This window comes from Dioscorea cayenensis, unplaced genomic scaffold, assembly GCF_009730915.1.
Source record: "Dioscorea cayenensis subsp. rotundata cultivar TDr96_F1 unplaced genomic scaffold, TDr96_F1_v2_PseudoChromosome.rev07_lg8_w22 25.fasta BLBR01000146.1, whole genome shotgun sequence".
NCBI lineage: Eukaryota > Viridiplantae > Streptophyta > Magnoliopsida > Dioscoreales > Dioscoreaceae > Dioscorea > Dioscorea cayenensis.
In genome coordinates, this window is record NW_024086537.1 from 176,767 (window position 1) to 189,691 (window position 12,925).

Below are 12,925 nucleotides of genomic sequence, written 5' to 3' on the forward strand. Positions count from 1 at the left end.
GTATGTGAGCTTATCATCTCCAATCCTCAAAGTTAGCTCTCCGCCGTCCATGTCAATCAATGCCTTGGAAGTCAGTAAGAACGGTCTCCCAAGTATAAAAGGTACATCCGCATCCTCATCGACATCTAGCACTACAAAGTCAACCGGAAAAATGTACTTGTCCACCTTGACAAGCATGTCTTCAATGATGCCTCTCGGATGTCGCACTGTTCGGTCCGCTAGTTGCAAAGTCATCCGAGTAGGCCTAGGCTCGCCCAAGCCTAGCATTTGAAAGAAGGTGTATGGCATAACGTTGATACTGGACCCTAAGTCCGCCAATGCCATTTCCTCACCTAGATTGCCAATATTACATGGAATGATGAACCTTCCCGGGTCTTTCTTCTTATTCGGCATGTTCTTTTGCAATGCCGCCGAGCATGAAGCATCTAAAATCACTGAAGCACTTTCCTCCAACTTCCTCTTGTTATTCAACAAGTCTTTCAAGAACTTCGCATACTTAGGCATTTGGGCCAATGCCTCAACAAAAGGAATATTAATGTGGAGTTGCTTGAACAAACTCAGGAACTTCTTTTACTGTTCATCCCCTTGGTCATTTTTCAATCTAGAAGGATAAGGGATTCTTGGCTTGAAAGGTAGGTGTGCCACCTCTTTCTCTTTGCTAGTTCACTCTTCTACCTCTATAACCTCGGGTGCTTGTTCTTTTGGCTTCTCACTCCAAAGCCTACCTTCAACCTTACGACCACTTCTCAAAGTGATCGCCTTCACGTGCTCTCTAGGGTTGGTCTCTGTATTGCTCTGCAAGCTTCCATGTGGCCTTTCAGTGAAAGACTTTGCAATTTGTCCCACCTGATTTTCAAGGTTATGCAAAGAGGCGGTGTGGTTGCGAAGTGTAGCCTCAACTGATTCAAACCTTGTATTTGCAAATTGCACAAATCGAGTCAAGTGCTTATCTAAGTCATTCATTCAGGTTTCCAAACCTGAGACTCTATTTTCCACCTGAGGGGCTTGTTGTTATTGTTGGAAACCCGGTGGCCCCATGGTCTTTTGTGGACCCCGATTACTCCATGAGAAATTGGGATGATTCTTCTAACCCGGATTGTAGGTATTGCTATATGGGTTTCCTTGAGGTCTCATGCCATTACCTAGAAAATCAACGTTCTCCACCGAAGAAACATTACCGATAGAGATCGGGCAATCGGAGGGAGCATGTCCTCCACCACACCCGGTGTAATTAGTCATGGGCGCCACTCTATTTGAAGTTAGAAGATCTAACTTCTTACTCAAATTTTCCACTTGAGCCACCAATGAAGTTACCGCATATATTTCATGGAGACCGGCCACTGTTTTTTCTCCCTAGCATTCCATTGGTAGCAGTTTAACCCCATTTCTTCAATTAACTGACGGGCCTCATCGGGGGTCTTGCTACCTAAGGTACCTCCTGATGCCGCATCCAATAGTTGCCTTGTACTCGGATTCAAACCATTATAAAAGGTCTGAACAATCATCCACTCCCGGAATCCGTGTTGCGGGTACTTTCTCAGGAGCTCCTTCAACCTTTCCCATGTCTCGAATAGAGACTCCAATTCTAAGTGAACAAAGGATGAGATCTTGTTCCTAAGCTTTGCTGATTTTTCGGGAGGAAAATAACAGGCCAAAAAAGCTTCTACCATTTCCTCCCATGTGGTAATTGACGCTCTAGGTAATGAGTGTAGCCACTGCTTCACTCTCATCTTTAGGGAAAATGGGAAGACTCGCTCTCCCCTTTCGTTATGGTATACGGGCCAGACCACCTTGATTTGAGTTTCCCCGGGAATAAACGTAGGCGAGAGTTGAATAATAACACCTGATCGCCTGCTTTGAAATCCTTCGGAGTCTTAATATGCTTGTCATGCCACTTCCGAATTATTTCCTTATATATCCTTGCATTCTCATATGCCTTCATCCTCCATTCGTCTAACTCATTGAGATGTAATATTCATTGCTCTCCAGATTTGCGCAAGTCAAAATTCATCACTTTAATTGCCCAATATGCTTTGTGCTCTAATTCCACCAGTAAATGGCAAGATTTTCCATACACTAAATTATAGGGAGTGGTCCCTATTGGAGTTTTGTATGCTGTTCTATGAGCCCAAAGTGTGTCATCTAACCTTTCGGACCAATCTCGTTTCCCTTGTTCCACTGATTTGGTTAAGATTCTCTTGAGCTCTCTGTTTGTAACCTCCACTTGCCCACTCGTTTGCGGATGGTAAGGAGTAGCAAGATGATGATGAACTCTATAACGCTTTAACACTTTCTCCAATTGTGTGTTACAAAAATGGGTTCCCCGATCGCTAATGATAATTCTTGGGGTTCCAAATTGAGTAAATAATTTCTTCAAAAACTTCACCACAGTTCTTGCATCATTAGTTAGAATAGCTTGGGCTTCCACCCACTTGGAAACATAATAAACTGCTACCAGAATGTATTGATTGCCATTAGATTTTGGAACATGAAATCAATTCCGCATACATCAAACACCTCACAAAATTGCATAGGATTTTGAGGCATCTCGTTCCTTCGTGATAAGTTTCTAGCCCGTTGACAACTATCACATCATAAACCGAATTGATGAACATCTTGGAATAAGGTCGGCCAATAAAATCCAGCAGGCTAAAACCTTCTCTGCAGTTTCGACTTGATGCATAATGCCCCCCCACTGGGCCTGAATGACAATGCGCAATGATGTTCCAACCTTCCTCCCTAGAAACACACCTTCGCACCACCTGATCTGCACAAATACGGAACAGGTAAGGATCTTCCCAAAAAAAATTCTTAAGGACATTGAAAAATTTCTTCTTCTGTTGAAAGCTTAAACCATGCTTCAATACCCTTCCTGATAGATAATTCGCAAAATCTGCGAACCATGGAATATCCTTTGATTCTGATTTCTGTACCGCATACAGATGCTCTTCAGGGAAGAAATCATTAATTTCCTTGCTTGCCGGTTCATGCACCTCACAATCTTCTAATCTGGACAGATGATCTACAATCACATTCTCTGTCCCCTTTTTATCTTTTATTTCCATATCAAATTCTTGCAACAATAATATCAACCGAATCAATCTCGGCTTCGCATCTGCCTTGTTCATGAGATAATGGAGTGCAGAATGATCTGTGAACATTGTGACATTAGATAGGATGAGATATGGTCTGAATTTATCAAAAGCAAACACTACTACTAATAATTCCTTTTTAGTAGTTGTGTAATTCTCTTGTGTACTTGTGAGTCTTGCTAGCATAATAGATCGGTTGAAATTGCTTATTTCTCCTCTGACCCAAGACCACTCCCACTGCATAATCACTAGCATCACACATTACTTCGAACAGCTCATCCCACTTCGGTGTTGTCAGGATTGGTTCTTGCACTAACTTTTCTTTCAGCACATTAAATGCATTCAGATAGTTATTTCTGAAATCAAAAGGGGTATCCTTCTCCAAGAGTTTGGTCAATGGTTGGGAGATCTTCGAAAAGACTTTAATGAACCTTCTGTAAAATCCTGCATGACCCAAGAAACTACGGATCCCTTTCACATTCGTAGGTGGAGGAAGCTTTTCAATTACCTCAATCTTCGCCTTATCCACCTCCATACCCGCCTGGGAAATCTTACATCCAAAGACAATACCTTCTTACACCATAAAGTGACACTTCTCCCAATTGAGGATGAGATTCGTCTCTTCACATCTCACTAACACTCTTTCCAAATTATTTAAGCAAGCATCGAAAGAGTCCCCGAACATTGGAAAATCATCCATAAAACTTCCATAATATCTTCGAGAAAGTCATCAAAAATGGCCGTCATGCAGCGCTGGAATGTTGCAGGGGCGTTACACAACCCGAAAGGCATTCTTCTATAAGCAAAAGTACCATAAGGGCAAGTAAATGTGGTTTTCTCCTGATCTTCTAGGGCTATTGGGATTTGAAAATATCCCAACATGCCATCAAGGGAGCAGTAGAAATGATGCCCCGCTAGTCGTTCCAACATTTGCTCAATAAATGGCAAAGGAAAATTATCTTTCTGAGTAACGTCATTCAGTCTTCTATAGTCAATGCAAACTCGCAAACCAGTAACTGTCCTAGTTGGGATTAACTCATTCTTTTCATTCTTTACTACTGTCATTCCTCCTTTTTTTGGGACAACTTGGGTCGGGCTCACCCACTTGCTGTCGGATATGGGGTAGATGATTCTTGCATCCAAAAGTTTTATTACCTCCGCTTTGACAACTTCCTTTATATTCGGGTTCAATATTCGCTTAGGTTGGATCACAGATTTGTAGTCATCCTCCATTAGGATGTTATGAGTGCAGAATAATGTGTTTATACCGTTAATGTCGGAGATCTTCCATGCAATAGCCGATTTGTGCTTTTTCAACATGCTAACAAGCTTATCCTTATGCTCCGCAGACAAGTTTGAAGCTACAACCACAGGGAGTTTACAGTCCTCCATTAACAATGCATATTCCAAATGTGCTGGAAGAGTTTTAAGTTCAAGTTCTAGTGGTTCAACAATTTATGGGCGCAAGCTGCCCTCCTTCAATCTATCAATCTCCTCGAAATCATTTGCCTCATGTTCACAGTTATTCTCCTCTTCTTCCACCTGGGTACCTATTTCTTTACAATCTGCAATGGATATCAACATGTCCATTGCACATATTTCTTCTTTTGAAATAGCAACTCCCACTGAAAAGAGTTCTTGCCTTTGGTTTTGGTAAGAAGAATCAAACTGAGCAAGGCTTCTTTCTACACTTTCCTCCAACTGATCAATCATTGACACCGACGTGGATCTCTCAAACTGCTTTATCACATTATCTAATTCACAGTTTAGCCCTTGAATCCTGGCGATGTACTCTTCAACTGATTCTTCTACTGCTGTTGAGTTGTATACAGCTCATGATAAGAATAACACGGTATATCGTGCAATGTAACTGTTTGAACTTTCTGCTCCACATTTTCAACCATTCTCATGATAGTGTCAAATGACTCAAATATGTTAATCATTTTCTGCAATCAAAAAGAAATAAGGAAAAGTCAAAAAATTGATAGAATAAGAAGATATGAAATAAAATGTATGGTGAAATAACTAAGAAAACAAAGTGCAAAGTAACTCTAAACGCCTACTCCCCGACAACGACGCCAAAAACTTGACAAGGTCCCCTTGCGTATATCCCGCAAGTGCATGGGTTTGTCGAAGTAATAATCCCGGATGAGCGGGTATCGAATCCACATGGAGTAGGGAATAAAAAAAACTTAATCCGTTTCTTAGCTATGTGAAAGATCAGTAGTGATAATTGTGACAATGATTCAATTCTCAAAAGTAAAAACAACGAGTAAGAAAGCACAATTAAAGGAGGAGGTAAGGCAATCGATAAAGATGGGGTACTCGGATAATGCTCCGCCTAGGACAATCATTTCAAGTGCAAGAACCCTCTATTATGCTTCCTAATCGATGCAATGGTGAGTCATGGAAATCCTTAAATACATAGTCCCAAACCTAAGGTCAACTATGCCTAACTCTATACATGTCCCGGAGGAGAGATTAGATAACCTCTCAACCTCGCACTCGAATAGAGTTGCAATGAGCTCTAGGGATTCCAAGTGATAAATCTCTTCCTAATTATAGACCTAACCTTTTGGTGCAGGTGCAAGATCCCTAACCACAATTAAATCTTAGATACTAAGATCACCTCAACGCTTTACTCCGTTGCACTCGCAACTAAGCCCCAGCGGAGGGTCATCCCTTAGACCATTCACTCTATTATGGCCGCAAAGAACTCGAGGAACGGAGGTAGAATCTATCACGTCGGAGTGGAAAGGGGACGCTCTTGTACCTCTCGACTCACCCTCTCAACCCTCTCCAACCTAGCCTTGTCTAACGCTCGTGGTGTGTCACTCACTCACAAGGTTACCAACAAGAACTCTCAACCCTAGTGTCACTCTAGGGGAAATGTTCAGACAATCAAACATTCAAGGTTGTAACTCACAACAAACATCAATTAATTGAAAGCATAATAAAGAGATTCAATGAAACAAATACATCCTAGGGTTCACAAATACCCAAGTACCGACTAGGGGTTTAGCTCTCCATGGAGCTAAGTACAATGAAAGAAATAGAATGTAAAAGCAATGAATCCATAGAGAAACCGCCTCGATAGTCATGTCGATGGTCTTGTGGAAAGTCCTCTACTCGTCGTCCAAGGATTCCCTCGTCCGGTATATGATACGCCTCGACCGAAGCTTCCCTACCAACCTTCTTCCTAAGGAATGATGATGTCAGAGACGTAGAACCTCTCCAAAACCTTAGCCAATACCTCTCAAAACCTTAGCCGAAACCCTCTCTCAAGTTGGGGAGAAGATGGAGAAAAAATGCTGACATCGGTGCTGAATCGGCTTTAAATAGGGTTGGAATCGGGCGACCACACGGGCCTGTGGATTTTACACACGCCCATGTGCAATTTCCACATGGGCGTGTATAATTTCCACACGCCCGTGTGGATTCTCTGAATTCCTGTTTTCTCGGCCGGCTGTGTACAGGACTGCTACAGTACTTTCGCTGCAGCATTCCGCTACAGTACCTGGCCTAAAATACTTCCCGAGTCTATACTTTCATTGAGGTGACGCAAACGGGCACACGTTCATGTCGTGGATCGCTTTGCTTCTTTAATGACGGACAAATTGGTGGTAATCTTGTTCTATGTGTATAAGTCGGAATGCTTGAGTGTGACTACCCTTGTGCCCCTCCAAATGGTTGTGCTAACTCAAATACGAGGAGGTTGGCATACACTTTAGTATCTCACACCCGACCTATGTCTTCGCGTTTGAACCTTAGCAAGATTTCCTCCAAGATCGGTGCATTATGATCCACATTGGCTTCTTTCCTTCATACTCGGCCTCACAACCCTACCTGCATAAAAGTAACATAAAAACACACATATCAGTGTAAAAACCCGAGAAAAGTAATGCTCAACATAAGGAAAGAATGCTTCGCATTCATATCACACAAACACTTATCAACGACCCGTTGGAACAACACTCCCAAGTACTTAGCTCCATCAAATGCAACACTAGGAGTCAGGGGAGTATTGTTTTGATTGCTTCTCCCACATCTGAATCCAATTGAGTTACATTATGAATGAGTATGCATGTGTACATTGGGGACAATGTACAACTTAAGTGTGGGGAGGAGTTTCATAGTGCACACAACTCTTTTATACTAGTTTTGATTTATATACATGCTCACATAGCCAATGGCGGTTCACCTTAGTTGCATTAATTATATTCTTGAGTTTAGGAAAATCTTTAACAATGAATATTTTCATGCTCTAGTTTTTGCTTGAATTTCTAGGAATGTTTGCCCGATTGACACTTGTTGCACTACTCACTCTTTTAACTTTGTTGGAAACTCATGTTTGATGCATAAGGGGCTAGTTTTAGATGTTTTTTGTGTTAATTCTGAAAAAAAATTAAAAAAAAGAACAAAATAATTTTGTTGTTTAATTGTGCTTCTTGGGTGGAAAGAGCTACCACCTATCATGTATGAAGCTACTCTCATAAGTCGGATACTAGTTATGCCCTAATGAGAGAAAGAGCTATCTCATGGGATGTGTGAAAGCTACCACCCTGGTAGAAAGAGCTACCACCTCAAAAGTATGAAAGCCACCTTAGCGGCCGCTTTGGAAAGGCCTACCTTAGAGGATGTGTGAAGCTACTACCCTTTTTGAATTTTTGTTACCTTTTGTAGATAAATAAGTCCCTTATATGTAGAACTTTGAGGAGTATACTTTGGGTCGACTTGAGTGAGTTCACATACTTACACGATTTCAAGATTGTCGCCTTTTTTATTCAAGTTTTAGCTAGAGCATTGATTTTTCGTATTTAGTGTTGAAATTTCCAATATTTCCTTCATCTGTGCTTTAATGTTTTAATTTTTATAAAAATTATAGCAAGAATACTGTAGCAAGAATACCGTACCAGCACTGCACTGTAGCAAAATTTCATGTACTGTAGCAAGAACTGTAGCAAGAATATTGTACCAGCACTGTTTACAGCTGGCCGAGAAAACAGGAAAACAAAGAATCCATACGGGCGTGTGGAAACTCCACACGCCCGTGTGAAAAATCCACAGGGGCACTCACGCGGGCGTGTGGATCCCTGATTCCATCCCTTTAAAAGCCGATTTCAGCCGGGATTTCAGCATTCTTTTCTCCATCTTTTCCCCTATCTTTTCTTCCACCTTTCCCCATCTTTGGAGGTGCCGGTGGCTTGGGTTTCGAGATGCTTTGGCAAGGCTTTGGAGAGGTTTGACGGCCTTTGACACCGTGTTTTCTTCGGAAGAGAGCTATTGGGGGAGTTTTCATTGGCACCGATCCGGCGAGGTGTGGCCTAGGTTTGACGAGGGGGCCTTTGAAAAAGACACGGCCGATCCACAAGACCTTTGACACAAATACAAGGGGGGGTTTTCATTCATGGATTGCAACTCTTTACTTTTGATTTCATTATCTATTATATTTTACTCCATGGAGAGCTAAATCCCTAGTGGGTACTTGGGTATTTATGAACCCTAGGATGTATTCGTTTCATTGAATCTCTTTATTATGCTTTCAATTAATTGATGTTTATTGTAAAATCCAATCTTGTATGCTTGATTGTATGAATACTCCCCTAGAGTGATACTAGGGTTGAGAGTTCTTATTGGTAACTCTTGTGAGTGAGTGACACACCATGCGAGTTAGATAAAGCTAGATTGGAGAGGGTTGAGAGGGTGAGTGGAGAGGTAGCGGAGCGTCCCCTTTCCCCTCTAGTGTGATCTATCCTACCTCCACGTTCCAAGAGTTCTTTGTGGCCATAGTAGAGTGAATGGGCTAAGGGATGACCTTCCATTAGGACTTAGTTGCGAGTGTAACGGAGTGAAGTGTTGAAATGATTTTAGCATCTAAGGATTAATTGTGGCTAGGGATCTTTCACCTGGACCAAAGGGTTAGGTCTATACATAGGAATAGGGTTTATCACTTGGAATCCCTAGAGCTCATTGCAATTCTATACGAGTGTGAGGTGTTGAGATTGTTCGATTTCTCCTACGGGACATGAATAGAGTTAGGCAAGGTTGACCTTAGATTTGGGATTATGCAATTAAGGATTTTCACGACTCACTATTGCATTAATTAGAAAGAATAATAGAGGTTTCTTGTACTTGAAACGATTGTCCTAGGCGCAACAATATCCGGGTACCCCATTTATCGTCGATTGCCTCCCCTATCTTTTAATTAGGCCTCCTTTATCTTTTCTTATTTTCATTTGCATTGAGTTTGTTGTCACACATCACTTTCAACATATTTTCATTCTAGTTAAATAGCAATCTTTGTGGTTCTAAGCACTATTCCCTGTGGATTCGACTACCCTCTCACCGGGGTATTATTACTTCGACACACGTGTATTTGCGGTTTACATGTATATTCGGACGTGTCATCCATCAAGCGTACCATTAGGAGTGCAAGGGAGTATTGTTTCAATTGGCCACCTTCACATATGATCTTGAATGTTATACTTTTTATTGTGCTTCCATGCGTACATTGAGGGCAATGTACATCTTAAGTGTTGGGGAGGGGAGTGGGGGTGTTGAGGGGAGTTCACATTACACATGTACATTACACAAGTTTTGATTGAAATTACATGCTCACATATCCAATGGAAATTTACCTTAGTTACAATTGTTGAATTCTTAAGTTTAGAAGAATTTTTAACATTGAATGTTCTCATGGTCTAGTTTACTTGAATTTCTAAGAATTTTTATCCAATTGACACTTGTTGCGCTACTCACTCATTAAATCTTGTGAAAACTCAAGTTCCATGTTTAAGGTATTAGTTAGTTTTGTTTCTTGTGTTAATTTTTTGTTTTTTCTTAAAAAAAGGAAAAAGATAGAAAAATGTTTGTTTTGGTTGTGCATTTGGTGTGGAAAGAGCTAGCACCTATGAAGTATAAAGCTCTACTCTCATAAGTCGGACACTAGTTATGCCCTAATGAGAGAAAGAGCTATCTCATTGGATGAGTGAGAGCTATTACCCCGGTAGAAAGAGCTACCACTTCGAAAGTACGAAAGACACCTTAGGGGCCGCTTTGGAAAGGGCTACCTTAGAGGATGTGTGAAGCTACTACCGTCTCTTTGCTTTGTTTTATATATAAATAAGTCCCTTATGGTTAGAACTTTAAGAAGTATATGTTAGGTTGACTTGAGTGACTATACACACATTTACACAATTTTGGGTTTGTTGTTCTTTTTTATTCAAGCTTTTAGCTAGAGCATTGATTTTTTCGTATTTAGTGTTGAAATTTCCTTACTTGTAGAATGCTTCCCATGCATGCTTTGGTGAACCTAAGGCCAATAACTTTCAATATTCCCTTCTTCTATGCATAAATGTTTTATTTTTTCATGAGGACAAGCAAAAGCTTAAGTGTGGGGGAGTTTGATAAGTGCTTGTGTATTAGTAATATGAAGAATTCTTTTCTTATGATGAGCATTACGTTTCTCATATTCTATCGTTAATACATGTGTATTTCTGTTCTTTTGTGCATGTGGGGTTGTGGAGACAAGTATGGAAGAAAGAAGCCAAAGTAGATTGTGTTTGCACTTTGTTGATGGAATCTTGGAGTGAGCAAACATGAAGACACAAGTTGTGCTCAAAGACATGTGAGTATGTGCCAACCTCTATTGTGCTCAAGTGAATATGCAAATTGGAGGGGCACAAAGTTAGTCAAACTCACATGTTCCAACTTGTGCAATACTAGCAAGATTGTCATCAAATGTGTTTTTGTTTGAAGATGCAATGCGATCTATAGCATGGACGTGTGCCAGTTTATGTTTTTACATTGCGTATTTTTACTTTTGATTTAATTATTGATTATATTTTGCTCCATGTAGAGCTCAACCACTAGTGGGTACTTGACCTTATAAACCCTAGGATGATATTATTTCTTTGACCACTTATTATGCTTTCATTAATTGATGTTTTAATTGAGTTCCAATCTTGAATGCTTGTTGAGGTGATTTTCCCTTAGAGTGACACTATGGTTGAGAATTGATTGTGGTAATTCTTGTGGATGAGTGATACACCAAGAGGGTTAGACAATGCTAGACTGGAGAGAGATGAGAGGGTGAGTTTTGAGGTAGTGGAATGTCCTCTTCCCCCTCTGGTGTGATTTATCGTATCTCCACGTTCTAAGAGTTCTTTGTGGTCATAATAGAGTGAAGTGCTAAGAGACGAACTCCGCTGGGGCTTAGTTGCACAAGCAACTGAGTGAAGTGAGGAAGTAATCCTTTAGTATCTGGGGCTTAATTGTTACTTGTGTCTTTTGCCTGGACCAAAGGGTTAGATCTATTTTAGGGAATAAGGTTTATCACTTGGAATCCCTAGAGCCTAAAGCAACCTAGCACAGTGTGAGGTGTCGAGACTGAGAAATTTCTCCACCGGGACATAGCGTAGGGTTAGTTATGGTTAACCTTAAGTTTTGGGACAGTGTGTTTAAGGATTTCCACGTCTCATTATACATCTGTTAGGAAACATAATGATTGGTCTTGAATTTAAAATAATAGTCCTAGGGTGAGTAATATCCGGGTGCCCATTTATCGTCGATTACCTCTCCTATATTTCATTTGTGCCTCCTTCTTCTTTTCTTATTTCTATTTGTATTGATTCTTATTCACATCACTATTAATTCATTCTCGTTCTAGCTAAATAGTAATCTTTGTGTTTCTAATTACTATTCCCTATGGATTCAACTACCCACTCACCGGGGTATTATTACTTCGATAAACCCATGCACTTGCTGTACACACGCAAAAGGACATTGTCAGGACTCCAAGTGATAAACCCTTTTTCCCTAATATAGATCTAACACTCTGGTCCGGGTGAGAGACCCCTAGTCTAAATTAAGCCCCAACACTATGGATTACTGAAAAGCTTCACTTTGTCGCTTGCGCAACTAAGGCCCAACGGAGTTCCTCTCTTAGCACTTCACTCTATTATGACACCCGAAGGGAAAGGGGACGTTCCGCTACCTCTTGACTCATCCTGTCAACCCTCTCTAATCTAGCTTTGTCTAACCCTCATGGTGTGTTACTCATCCACAAGAATTACCAAGATGGATTCTGAACCCTAGTATCACTCTAAGGGAAAATCAACTCAACAAGCATTCAAGATTGGAACTCAATTAGAACATCAATTAAACAAAACATAATGAAAGGTCAATGAAACAAAATCATCCTAGGGGTTTAGCTCTCCATGGAGGAAGATATAATCAATAATGAAATCAAAAGTAAAAACATGCAAACCATGAGCAAAACCCCTTGTAGTCTATATCGATGGTCTTATGGAGTAGCCTCATCTTCTCCAAAGGTTCCCTCATTAAGCCTAGGGCACACCTCACCGAATCGATGTCGATAAAAGCTCCTCCAATAACTATATTCCGATGGAACATGGTGTTGAACGCCGTAGAACCACTACAAAAACCTTGCCAAAGCCTCTCCAAACCCTAGCTGTGAGCAGCTCCAAAGATTTGGTAAAGGTGAGAAAAAAATAGGAAACAGATCCCCAAAAATGTCATAAGTCACGGCATTAAATAGGCTAGAATCAGTCATCCACAGGGGTGTGTGGAATTTCCACACGCCCATGTGAATCTCCAGGAAATAAATTTTTGCGATCTATGAACAGTAACTGCTACAATATTTTGCTAAAATACTCCATATTCCACACTCTTCATTGAGGCCACATGAATGGGCACACATCCATGCGGTAGATCACTCTGGGTCCTCAATAAAAATCACCTTGACAACAATCTTAGTAAGATTGCACAAGTTGGAACACGCGAATGTGACTGCCTTTGTGCCCCTCCAAACC

The 12,925-nt window shown here is 40.8% G+C and overlaps 1 non-coding gene across 1 annotated transcript; it reads left to right on the top strand.

Annotated features, from left to right (window-relative positions):
- The first annotated feature begins 1,515 nt into the window (after positions 1–1,515).
- On the top strand, positions 1,516–1,622 carry LOC120253644. Its single transcript, XR_005534354.1, has one exon. It is a non-coding gene; the product is annotated as a small nucleolar RNA R71 (small nucleolar RNA).
- Positions 1,623–12,925: the final 11,303 nt, after the last annotated feature.